Here is a 12915-nt window from a genome sequence, read left to right on the forward strand (position 1 = left end):
AATCGAATGATCAATGATAGGTGGTAGGTGCGGTTTGCTGGACTCACCTTTCATTCATTCATTCAGTCGTATTTATTGAGCTCTTACTGTGTGCAGAGCACTGGACTAAGCACTTGGGAAGTACAAGTCGGCAACAGATAGAGACGGTCCCTACCGAACAAAGGGCTCACAGTCTAGAAGGGGGAGACAGACAACAAAACAGAATAAGTAGACAGGTGTCAAAAGCGTCAGAATAAATAGAATTATAGCTATAATAAATATAATTATAGCTATAATAAATAGAATTATGGCTCACCTGTTTCAGCTGGGTAAATTCTGCAAGGCTCCGGCCACCATTTGAACACGTGGCTGGTCATAGAAGGACAACTTGTAGCTGTGTTTGGTTGTTTGGGGGCCTCAAGGCACGTGGGGGAAACTTTGGCCTTTATTACCCAGGAGACTTCAGGGAAAAGGGGGTTGGCATCCCCGGGGTGAGCTCAGAATGCATACCTGTGTGGCATTGGAAACCGGGGAAGGGAAGAGGTGACATCAGCTCTAAAATCTCCCCCTAGTCCAAACTCCCCAGAGTGTTGAGATATGTGAGGAGGATGAAACAGTTGCGACAGTGACTGTGCTGTCCTTTTTTAATTTTATGGTCTTTGTCAAGCGCTCACTATGTGCCCGGCACAGAGCTAAGCGCTGGGGTAGATACAAACTAATCGGGTTAGACACAGTCCATGTCTCACATGGGGGTCGCATTTTAACCCCCATTTAAAGATGAGGGAACTAAGGCTCTGAGAAGTGAAATGAATTGCCCGAGGTGACTACCTTGGGTAGTCTCCGTAGTCTAACAGACATGAGGAGAGTTGTTATGGGGGAGGAAGGGGAAGTTCTCAGCTCTCATTATCCCCTCTGGACTCTGTACCCTACCTTATGGGGTGGGAAATGAGGGTCTCAGTGGGGAAGTCTATTGGAAAGGGCTCTGGATTGGGAAGCCTAATTTGGCTTCTTGCCCACTATAACCTTGAGCAAGTTAATTAGCCTCTCCGGACCTCTGTTTCTTCAACTTTACGCTCCCAAACATTTAGTCATTCAGTCAGTCAATCGTATTTATTGAGCGCTTACAGTACGCAGAGCTTGGGAGAGTTCAATAATAGTAATAATTATGGTATTTGTTAAGCGCTTGCTATGTTCTAAACACTGTAGTGGGCACAAGCAAACTGGGTTGGACACAATCCCTTATCCGACATGAGGCTCACAGTCTCAATCCCCATCTTACAGATGAAGTAACTGAGACACAGAGAAGATAAGGGACTTGTCCAAGGTCACACAGCAGACAACTGGCAGAGCAGGGATTAGAACCCATGACTTTCTGACTCCCAGGCCTGTGTTCTATCCACTATGCCATGCTGCTTCTCCTGAGAATCACACGTACATTCACTGCCCGCAACAAACTTACAGCCTAGAGGGAGAGACAGACATTGATATAAATAAATAAATTCCAGATATGTACATAAGAGTTGTGGGGTTGAGGGAGAGCTAAATTAAGGGAGCAAATCAGGGCAAGGCAAAAGGGAGAGGGAGAAGATGAAATGAAGGCTTAGTCAGGGAAGGCCTCTCGGAGGAAATGGCCCTTCAATAAGCCTTTGAAGGGGGCAGGGTCATTGTCTTTTGGAGTTGAGAAGGGAGGCTCTTCCAGGCCACAGGCAGGACGTGGGCGAGAGGTCGTCGGCGCGACAGACGAGATTGAGGTACGGTGAGAAAGTTGACGTTAGAGGAGTGAAGTGTGTGGGCTGGGTTTAAGTCCAGTGCTCAACACAGAGTAAAGGAATATCAAATGCTCAAATGTCACAGATCCAAGCACGTAGATGACAAAGAAGGGAGAAGGAGCAGGTGAAATTGGGGCTTAGTCATGGAAGGCCTCCTGGAGGAGATGGGATTTTAATAAAGCTTTGAAGATGTGGAGGGTGATAGTCTGTTGGCTATTAAGGGTGTTCTAGGCCAGAGGTAGGATATGGGCTTAGTAATAATAATAATAATGATGGCATTTGCTAAGCGCTTACTATGTTCTAAGTGCCGGGGGGATACAAGGTGATCAGGTTGTCCCACGTGGGAGTCACAGTCTTAATCCCCATTTTACAGATTAAGTAACTGAGGGTCAGAGAAGTTAAGTGACTTGCACAAGGTCACAAAGCAGATATGTGGCAGAGACGGGATTAGAACCCATGACCTCTGGTCCAAGCCCGCGCTCTTTCCACTGAGCCACGCTTAGTACAGTGATGATGATGTGATGATGGTATTTGTTTAGTGCTTACTATGTGCCGAGCACTGTTCTAAGCACTGGGGTAGATACAAGGTAAGCAGGTTGTCCAATGTGGGGCTCACAGTCTTCATTCCCATTTTACAGACGAGGGAACTGAGGCACAGAGAAGTTAAGTGACTGGCCCAAAGTCACACAGCTGATTAGTGGTGGAGGCAGGATTAGAACCCATGACTTCTGACTCTCAGGCCCAGGCTCTTTCCACTTTGCACACAGTAAGAGCTCAATAAATACTACTGAATGTATACAGGCAAGGGGTTGGCGGTGAGGCACAAATTGTACTGCTTGAATCAGTCAATCGGTGGTATTTATTAGTGTTTACCATGTGCAGAGCACTGTACTAAGTGCTTAAGAGAGGGCATTACAATAGGGATGATACATATGTTCCCTGTCTATCCTAATCTAGCAGAAGGGTATTTTTGTTTTTTTACTGCAGTGCTTGGCACTCAGTAAACATGACAAGTGTTCTAATTTCGGCTTTGCAATTTGTCTGCTGTGAGACCTTGGGCACGCCACTCAACTTCTCTATGCCTCAGTTGCCTCATCTGTTAAATGGGGATTAAGACTGTGAGCTTAATTTACCCTGGTGCTTAGAGCAGAGCCTGACATTCATTCATTCAGTCATATTTATTGAGCACTTAATGTGTGCAGAGCACTATACTTAGGCGCTTGGGAAGTACAAGTCAGCAACATATACAGACGGTCCCTTCCCAACAGCGGGCTCACATTCTAGAAGGGGGGAGACAGGCAACAAAACAAAACAAAACATGTAGACAGGTGTCAAAATCGTCAGAACAAATAGAATTAAAGCTATATGCACATAGTTAACAAAATAAATAGAATAGTAGATATGTACAAGTAAAATAGAGTAATAAATCTGTACAAATATATATACAGGTGCTGTGGGGAGGGGAACGAGGTAGGGTGGGGGGGATGGGGAGGAGGAGAGGAAAAGGGGGATCAGTCTGGGAAGGCCTCCTGGAGAAGGTGAGCTCTCAATAGGGCTTTGAAGGGAGGAAGAGAGCTAGCTTGGCAAATGTGTGGAGGGAGGGCATTCCAGGCCAGGCACATAGTAAGTGCTTAACAAATATCATCAAAAAAGATAGCACTCAATAAATACGATTAATTGAATATCTAGGTGTCAAAATCTTCAGATCGCACATAACTCTGTTCTCCAGTGGATCTACGCTTAGTAGAGTGCTCTTCATACAGTTAGCCCTCAATAAATACTGCGGATTGAGTAGATAGAGTCAATGCTGATCTTCCACTTTTGAACAGACTAGAGGTATTCCATTCTACATGAAAAATTTCCACCTCAGAACCCTACCCAGGGCGGCCTTCATGTCCCGGTTCCTCAGGCTGTAGATGAGGGGTTTCAGGGCGGGGGGCACCACGGCACAGAACACGGACAACAGCAGGTCCAGCGTCGAGGTGGAGTCTGAGGGAGGCTTGAGATGGGTAAAGACGGAAGTAGAGAGAAACAAGATGACGACGATGAGGTGAGGCAAGCAGGTGGAGAAGGCTTTGGCCCGGCCCTCAGCGGTCGGAATCCTCAGCACGGCCCTGAAGATGCACGCGTACGAGACGACGATGCCTACGAAACAACCGAGGCCCAGAAACACGCTGAGGCCCATAACGGCGATCTCGTCGATGTAGCGTCTGGAACAGGAGAGCCTGATGAGGGAAGGGATGTCGCAGAAGAACTGGTGGATGGCGTTGGTGTCACAGAAGAGGAGGGAGAAAGTCACGGAAGTGTGGATGACTCCGCTCAGCCCCCCGCCGAGCCATGAGGCGGCGGCCATCTTCCCACAGGCCCGGTCCATGATGATCTCGTAGCACATGGGGAGACAGATGGCGGCGTTGTGGTCGTAGGACATCGCCGTTAGTAGGAACATCTCTTAGGCGGCAAACAGGACCACCAAGAAGATCTGGGTCGCACAGCCCAGGAAGGAAATGGATATACCGTCGGTCAGGGAGTTGTGGATGGATTTGGGAACAGTGACGGAGATGTAGCAGAGGTCGAGGACAGACAGGTTCCTGAGGAAGAAGTACATGTGGGGGTGGAGGCGCCGGTCGAAGGCGGTGACAGTGACAATGAGGAGATTCCCCGTCAGGGCCGCCAGATAGACCAGGAGGAACAGCGCAGCCTGGACCAGCTGCAGCTCCCAGACCTCCGAGAATCCCAGGAACAGGAATTCCCTCAATGCCATGTGGTTGACGATTTCTTCCTTGTGGGGAAACAGGAAATAGGGTCCTGTGGGAAGGATGGAGGTGAAAATATTAAGTTATCCAAGCAGTGTGGTCTAGTGACTAGAGCACGGGCCTGGGAGTCAGAAGACCTGGGCTTTAATCCCGGTTCTGCTATGTGCCAGCTGTGTGACCTTGGGCAAGTCACTTCACTTCTCTGGACCCCAGTTACCTCAACTGCAAAATGAGGATTAAATCCTACTATTTCTTCCTGTGCATTTTCTCCTCTGCACCCAGGGCGTGACATCTACAGATGAAAGACATTCAATCAATACTATTGATTAATCGATGGATTGACGTTTGGGAAATCCTGCCCAGGAAGGGAAATATTTGAGAAAAATCCCAGCAGTTTTAATTTTCCTCCAAAACGAGGAAAGCTGCAACTACAGCTGAACCCAAGCTCCTCCAGTTTTCATAATAATAGTAATAATAATAATAATAATAATGGTATTTGTTAAGCACTTACTATGTACCGAGCACTGTTCTAAGCGCGGAGGTAGATCCAAGGTAATCAGTTTGTCCCACGTGGGGCTCACGGTCTTAATCCCCATTTTAAAGATAAGGGAACTGAGGCACAGAGAAGTTAAGTGACTTGCCCAAAGTCACACAGCTCATAAGTGGCAGAGTCGGGATTAGAACCCATGACCTCTGACTCCCAAGCCCACACTCTTTCCACTAAGCTGCAGAAACAGAGGAGCCGGTTTTATGAACTGAAAAACGTACAGCTCTCATCTTCTCCCACTCCCCGGGGATCCCTCCTGCTCACAAAAGCTAGGATTCCCACTGGGCCGTTACTTTCAACCTCTAGAAGCAGAAAAATTGCAAAACTGAAGGGGGAGATTGCTCCACCTACATTTATCCGTCTAGATTTACAATAATTATTAGTATTATCATCGTTGCTGTTGTATTTGTTGAGCGCTCACTAGATTATTATGATATTTATTTAGCACTCATTCTATTATTATTATGGTATATAATAAGCACTCACTATATTATGATTATGACATTTGTTAAGCACTTACTCTAGTCTTATTATGGTATTTGTTAAGCACTAACTATATTATTATTATTATTATGGCATTTGCTAATGATAATAATAATAATGATGGCATTTGTTAAGCGCTTACTATGTGCAAAGCACTGTTCTAAGTGCTGGGGGGGATACAAGGTGACCAGGTTGTCCCATGTGGGGTTCACAGTTTTAATCCCCATTTTCCAGATGAGGTAACTGAGGGCCAGAGAAGTGAAGTGACTTGCCCAAAGTCACACAGCTGACAAGTGGCAGAGCCGGGATTAGAACCCATGACCTCTGACTCCCAAGCCCGGGCTCTTTCCCCTGTGCCACGCTGCTTCTAAGAACTTACTACATTATTATGGTTTTTGTTAAGCACTCACTATCTTATGGGATTTGTTAAGCACTCACTATATCGTTATTTCAGTATTTGTTAAGCACATACTATATTATTATTATGGTATTTGTTAAAAACTCACCATGTTATTATTACCTCATTTTCTAAGTGCCTACTATATTATTATTATGGTATTTGTCAGGCACTCACTACATCATTACTATGACATTTGTTAAGCACTTACTATATTATTATTATTATGGTATTTGTTAAGCCCTCACTATATTATTATTATGGCATTTATTAAGCACTCACTATCTTATTACTGCAGCATTTGTTAAGCATTTACTATATCATCACTATGGTATTTGTTAAGCACGCATTATATTATTATTATGGCATATGTTAAGCACTTGCTATATTATTATTTTTGTGTTATTTGTTAAGCACTCAGTATCTTATTATTATGGCATTTGCTGAGCACTTATTATATTCTTCTTATGGCATTTGTTAAGCACTTACTATGTTATTATTATGGTATTTGTTAAGCACTCATTATCTTATGGGACTTATTAAGCACTGACTATATTATTATTTCAGTATTCGTTAAGCACTTGCTATATTATTATTATGTATTTGTTAAGAACTCACTATATTATTATTACGGCATTTGTTAAGTGCTTACTATATTATTATTATGCTATTTGTTAGGCACTCACTGTATCTTCACTATGGCATTTGTTAAGCACTTACTATATTATTATTATGGCATTTATTAAGCACTCACTATTTTATTATTGCAGCATTTGTTCAGCATTTACTATATTATTATTATGGTATTTGTTAAGCACACATTATATCATCATTATGGCATATGGTAAGCACTTACGATATTATTATTATTGTGGTATTTTTTAAGCATTCACTATATTATTATTATGGAATTTGTTAAGCACTTATATTCTTATTATGACATTTGTTAAGCACTTTATTATTATTGTGGTATTTGTTAAGCATACACTATGTTATTATGATGGTATTTGTTAAGCACTCACTATTATTATTATGGCAATTGTTAAGTAATTATATTATTATTATTATTATTATTATCATTATGGCATTTGTTAAGCACTCACTATGCCATTATTATGGCATTTGTTAAGCACTTACTGTATTCTTATTACCATTGTGGAATCTTCTTCAAAGATGAAGGACAACTATCAATCAATCAATGGTATCTACTAAGGAATTAAGTGCTTAGTACAGTGCTCAGCACATGTTAGGCATCCAATAAATACCATTGATGATGATGATGATGATGCAGAGCATTGTACTAAGCGCTTGGGAACATTCGATACAACAGAGTGGGTAGGTGTGATTTCTGTCCAGTTTAAGATTGTAATCTGCATGAGGGACAGGGACTGTGTTAATTCCCCATCCGTGTACTTTCTCCTATCATTTATGATAATAATAATGATGATGGCATTTGTTAAGCGCTTACTATGTGCCAAGCACTGTTCTAAGAGCTGGGGGGGGGGATAGAAGCTCATCATGTTATCCCACGTGGGGCTTACAGTCGTAACCCCCATTTTCCAGATGAGGTAACAGAGGCCCAGAGAAGTGAAGTGACTTACCCAAAGTCACCCAGCTGACAAGTGGCGGAGCCGGGATTAGAACCCACTACCTCTGACACCCAAGCCCGGGCTCTTTCCACTGAGCCACGCTGCTTCTCTTGTTCATACATTCATTCATTTAATCGCATTTATTGAGCGCTTACTGTGTGTAGAGTACTGTACTAAGGGCTTGGGATGTACAAGTCTTCATTCAGTCATAATAATTGAGCTCTTACTACGTCCAGAGCACTCCACTAAGCTTAGTACAGTGCTCTGCACCCAGTAAGCACTTAATAAATGCAATTACGACTTCTACTATGTACCTATGAGAAATACATAGTACCTATGTACTGTGAGAAGCAGTGTGGCTCAGTGGAAAGAGCAGGGGCTTGGGAGTCAGAGGTCGTGGGTTCAAATCCCAGCTCCCCCAATTGTCAGCTGTGTGACTTTGGGCAAATCACTTAACTTCTCTGTGCCTCAGTTCCCTCATCTGTAAAATGGGGATTAACACTGTGAGCCCCATGTGGGACAACCTGATAATAATAATAATAATAATAATAATAATAATAATAATAATAATAATAATAATGGCATTTATTAAGCGCTTACTATGTGCAAAGCACTGTTTTAAGCGCTGTGGAGGTTACAAGGTGATCAGATTGTATCCTCCCCAGCGCTTAGAACAGTGCTTTGCACATAGTAAGCACTTTACAAATGCTATTATTATTATTATTATTATTATTACCTGAACGTGAATCCCTGGACGACAGGTGAAGTTCAAACAGTGCTTAGAAAAACATTTGACACCTAGTAAGCGCTTAACAAATGCCATCAAAACAAATAAACAACAGAACTCCAGGTGTGCCAGGAGACTAGCAAAGGCCTGGCAGGAAGTGCAGTGTCTCAGGTGGTTTGACTCTGTCTCTGAGCTCCTTAGCCTTCCCTAGACAAGTACCCCAACTAGTAAAAGCGGTGACGGGGGTAGACACAGTGATACAATGATGGCCCGTAACACCTCCTAACAGGAGAGGTATAAAGTATCCCACTCCCTCCACGGCTCGGTTCGTTCCGGCCTCTCGTCGAAGGGAGAGCAGGTGACCATCAGAGATTGGTCTTGGGGTTCCAGTTTTCGGAGAAGAGGAGGCGGACGAGATTGGTCGACTCAATCCCTCCCATCTCAGGTGGTGACCGGTACGTGAGAACTTGATGTGCCATTCTATCCGTTGTCAGGTTGTCAGGAAAAGTGTTTAGTGTGCGGTTTACCGGCCACAGTGGAGAAGCAGTTTGGCCTATTGGAAAGAGCCCGGGACTGGGAGCCAGAAGGACCTGGGTTCTAATCCCGACTCTGACGCTTGTCTACTGTCTACCTTGGACATCACTTGGTTTCTCTGTGCCTCAGTGACCTCAACTGTAAAATGGGGATTAAGACTGTGAGCCCCATGTGGGACAGGGACTATGCCCAACTTGATTAGCTTGAATCTACCCCAGCGCTTAGTATAATGCCGGGCACATAGTAAGTGCTAAACATATACCATAAAATATACATTTTTCCTGAAAGGAACCAGTCTCCATGCATCTCTAGACTGCATGCTCGTTTATTTGTTTATTTTTATTTATTTATTGTTTATTAAGCATTCCCCATGTGTCAAGTACTGTTCTAAGCACTGGGGTAATAATAATAATAATAATATAATGGCATTTATTAAGCACTTACTATGTGCAAAGCACTGGGGAGGCTACAAGGTGATCAGGTTGTCCCACTGGGGGCTCACAGTCAATCCCCATTTTACAGATGAGGCAACTGAGGCACAGAGAAGTTAAGTGACTTGCCCAAGGCCCTTTCCCTCACTCTCTCGTACTTTTTCTCCCTCTCACTTGCTTTCCCTCACTCCCTCTCTCTTGCTTTTTCTCTCCTTTATGTTTTTCCCTTCACTCTTATTTTTCTTTTCCTCTCATTCTTGCACCTTTTTCTCCTACTCCTTCGATTTACCCCCTCTTTCTTTTTCTCTCCCTTTCACTCTCCCTTGCTCTCTGGTTTTTTCTCCCCCTTATGATCTTTTTTTCTCTCTCTCTCTCAGTCTTGCCTTTTCTCGCCCTTGCACTCTCTTTCCCTCACTTTTTCTCTTGCTTTTTCTCTCTTCACACTCACTCACTCTTTTCTCTCTCTCTTCCCCTCTCACTTTTTCTCTCCCTTGGACTCGCTTTCCCTCACTCCCACTTTTTCTCTTCCTCTCTCTTTCCCTCACTCCCCTTCTCTCATTTTCCCCTCCTTTTCCTCTTTCCCACTCTCTTTTTCCATCCTCCTCTCTCTTTCTCCCTGCCTCCTCACTCTTCTTTCTCCGTATGTATATATATATATATATATATATGTTTGTACATATTTATTACTCTATTTATTTATTTATTTTACTTGTACATATCTATTCTATTTATTTTATTTTATTTTGTTAATATGTTTGGTTTTGTTCTCTGTCTCCCCCTTCTAGACTGTGAGCCCACTGTTGGGTAGGGACTGTCTCTATATGTTGCCAACTTGTACTTCCCAAGCGCTTAGTACAGTGCTGTGCACACGGTAAGCACTCAATAAATACGATTGATTGATTGATTTCTCTCCCTCACTCTCTTATTTTTTCTTTCCTCCTTCCTCTCTTCCCCTCTCCCTCTTTCTCTCAACCTCTCTCTCTCCCTGCCTCCCTCGCTTTTCCTACAAGGATGAGGATGATGCCTAATGATACTTCTGGAGAGGGCTTTGTCTTGGTGGGTGTCTATGTTCAGCCCCAGTTAGAGAAGATCCTTTTCGTGGTTGTCTGATCTTTTACCTCCTAACCCTGGTGGGCAACACCGCCATCATTTTGTTGACCCGCCTGGGTCTCCATCTCCATAGGCCCATGTACTTCTTCCTGTCTCACCCCTTCCTCGTGAACCTCTGCTTCACTACCAGCATCGCCCCCCAGCTTCTGTGGAACCTCCAGGGTCCCTCCAAGACCATTACCGTGGTCGGTTGTGCAGTGCAGCTCTATGTCTTCCTGGCCTTGGAGCGCATCCTTCTGGACATCATGGCCTTGGACCATAACGCCGCCGTCTGCCGACCCTTTCACTACACTACCGTCATGCACCCGCGGCTCTGCTGGACACCGGTGGGATTAGTCTGGCTGAGCTGGGTGGGGGACACCGTGATTCAGGCCACCGTCATCTTCCACCTGCCCCGCTGCGGACACCGACGACTTCCCCACTTCTTCTGCGAGATGTCCGCCATGCTCAAGCTGGCCTGTGTGGACGTCTGGGCCAATGAGGTCCAGCTCTTCGTGGGCATTCTGGTTCTGATTCTCCTGCCCTTGAGCCTGATCACGGTCTCCTATGGATCCATCGTCCGGGCCGTACTGAGGATCAAGTCCATCCGAGTCTGGAGGAAGGCCCTGGGCACCTGCGGATCCCACCTCCTGGTGGTCACTCTCTTCTACGGGTCCAACACCGTGGTCTACATCTGGCCCAACAGCTCCTTCTCCGGGACTTTGGACAAGTTCCTGACCCTCTTCTACATCATGGTCACCCCCACCCTCAACCTGCTCATCTACACCTTGAGGAACAAGGACGTGAAGGGGGCGGTGAGGAGGATTCTGGGAAAAGACCAGAGTTCAGAAAAGGACTAACATCTTGAATCATATTGGTCTAGAGTTTTGGAGAAGGGTGGGAAAGTTAGCAGCTAAAACAGACAACTCTTCACGGAAGAAAAACAGATATCTGGACAAAAATCGGACAGTGAGAATAATTGTGGTATCCATTAAGCGCTTACCACGTGCCTAGTACTGAACTAAGAGCTGGGTCCCACATGGGGCTCACAGTCTAAGTAGGAGGAAGAGCAGGTATCGAGGGAACTGAGACATAGAGAAGTTAAATGAGTTGGCTAAGGTCACACTGCCCGTAAGTGGCAGAGCCAGTATTAGAACTCAGGTTCTCTGACTCCCAGGACCATGTTCTCTCCACTAGGCCCAGCTGCTTCTCTAAAATACCCCCGGGGGCACAAATCCAAGGAATCCTAAGATTCGTATCCTGAATTACACTCAGAGCTGTATGTATCCATTGATGAGGCACTATGCTACAAGATGTGTGTTAATCAACTTTCACACCTTCGCCGTGATCAATGCCTGCTTCCCCATCTAGACGGCAGGCTCCTTGTGGGCAGGAAATGTGTCTGTTGTATTGTATTCTCCCAAGTGCTTAGTACAGTGCTTTGCACCCAGTAATCATTCAATAAATACAATTGAGGGATAGATTAATGTCTGTCTCCCCTTTTGGACTGTAAGCTTGGTGTTAGGAGAGAATATGTCTACCAACTTTGTTTTATTGTATTCTCCCAAGCGCATAGTACAGTGTTGTTCACTCAGTAAGCGCTCAATAAATATGATTAACTGATTACCATAAATACTCTTAATTTTCTACTATTTCCCCTTTCTGCAGTCAATTTTTTGCCTGAAGATTCTTAGCTCGTTGTGGCTAAGGAATGTGTCTACCACCTCTGTTGTATTGTACTTCCCCAAGTGCTTAGTACAGTGCTCTGCGCACAATAAGTGCTCAGTAAATATCATTGATCGTTGATTGATTACAGTAGGTAAGCCTGGATGAGGTTATTATATGCCATCATTCGGTAAAATGATGCTTAGCAGTAAAATGATCAGTAAATGATAGGTAAAATGATCAGCGCTTCAACAGTGCTTGGTACATAGTAAGCGCTTAACAAATGTCATCATTATTGTTATTATTATTAAAAATGTAGCTATCGAGGTGAATATCCTGGAAAGACCTGCTAGAGGTGAGACTCAATGAAAGGGTAGAAATAGTACGACAGAGAATAGTAGGAATTCTGTTCCATTGGACTTTCCCGAGTAATTAGTACAGTGCTCTGCGCACAGTAAGCGCTCAATAAGTACCATTGATTGATTGATTGATAGTGTGCCTAGTGGTCCTGAGATTCAAGAGACCCTTGTTCAAGTCTCTGGTCTACTGTGTGACCTTAAGCATGTCATTTTCCCTTACTGGGCCACAGTTTCTTCATCTGTAAAATGGGTTAAGATAGATTTTGTGAACCCCGTGTGAGTCACGGACTATTTCTAATCTCATAACCTTGTATTTACCCCAGAGTTTAGCACATAGTAAGAGCCAGGTAATTTTTAATGGTTTTTGTCGAGCACTTACTATGTGTCAAGCACTGTCCTAAGTGCTGGTAAATAGTAAATATTACTATTCTTCTTATTAACGATGATGATAATAATAATAGTGTTCATAGGACCGACCTGTTCCATTATTTTATGTGTCTTATTTACAGGTGATTTGATCAATGGACTAAAGTTTCAATGATGGAGAGATAGCAGTTCATTTGCACTTAAGCTGTTCTCAATCCTGAAAATTG

General features: G+C 44.0%; 1 pseudogene; it reads left to right on the forward strand.

Annotated features, from left to right (window-relative positions):
• Positions 1-10226: 10226 nt before the first annotated feature.
• On the forward strand, positions 10227-11158 carry LOC119923731 (annotated as a pseudogene).
• The last annotated feature ends 1757 nt before the right edge of the window (positions 11159-12915 follow it).

The sequence above is a fragment of the Tachyglossus aculeatus genome, unplaced genomic scaffold, assembly GCF_015852505.1.
Source record: "Tachyglossus aculeatus isolate mTacAcu1 unplaced genomic scaffold, mTacAcu1.pri scaffold_233_arrow_ctg1, whole genome shotgun sequence".
Taxonomy (NCBI): domain Eukaryota; kingdom Metazoa; phylum Chordata; class Mammalia; order Monotremata; family Tachyglossidae; genus Tachyglossus; species Tachyglossus aculeatus.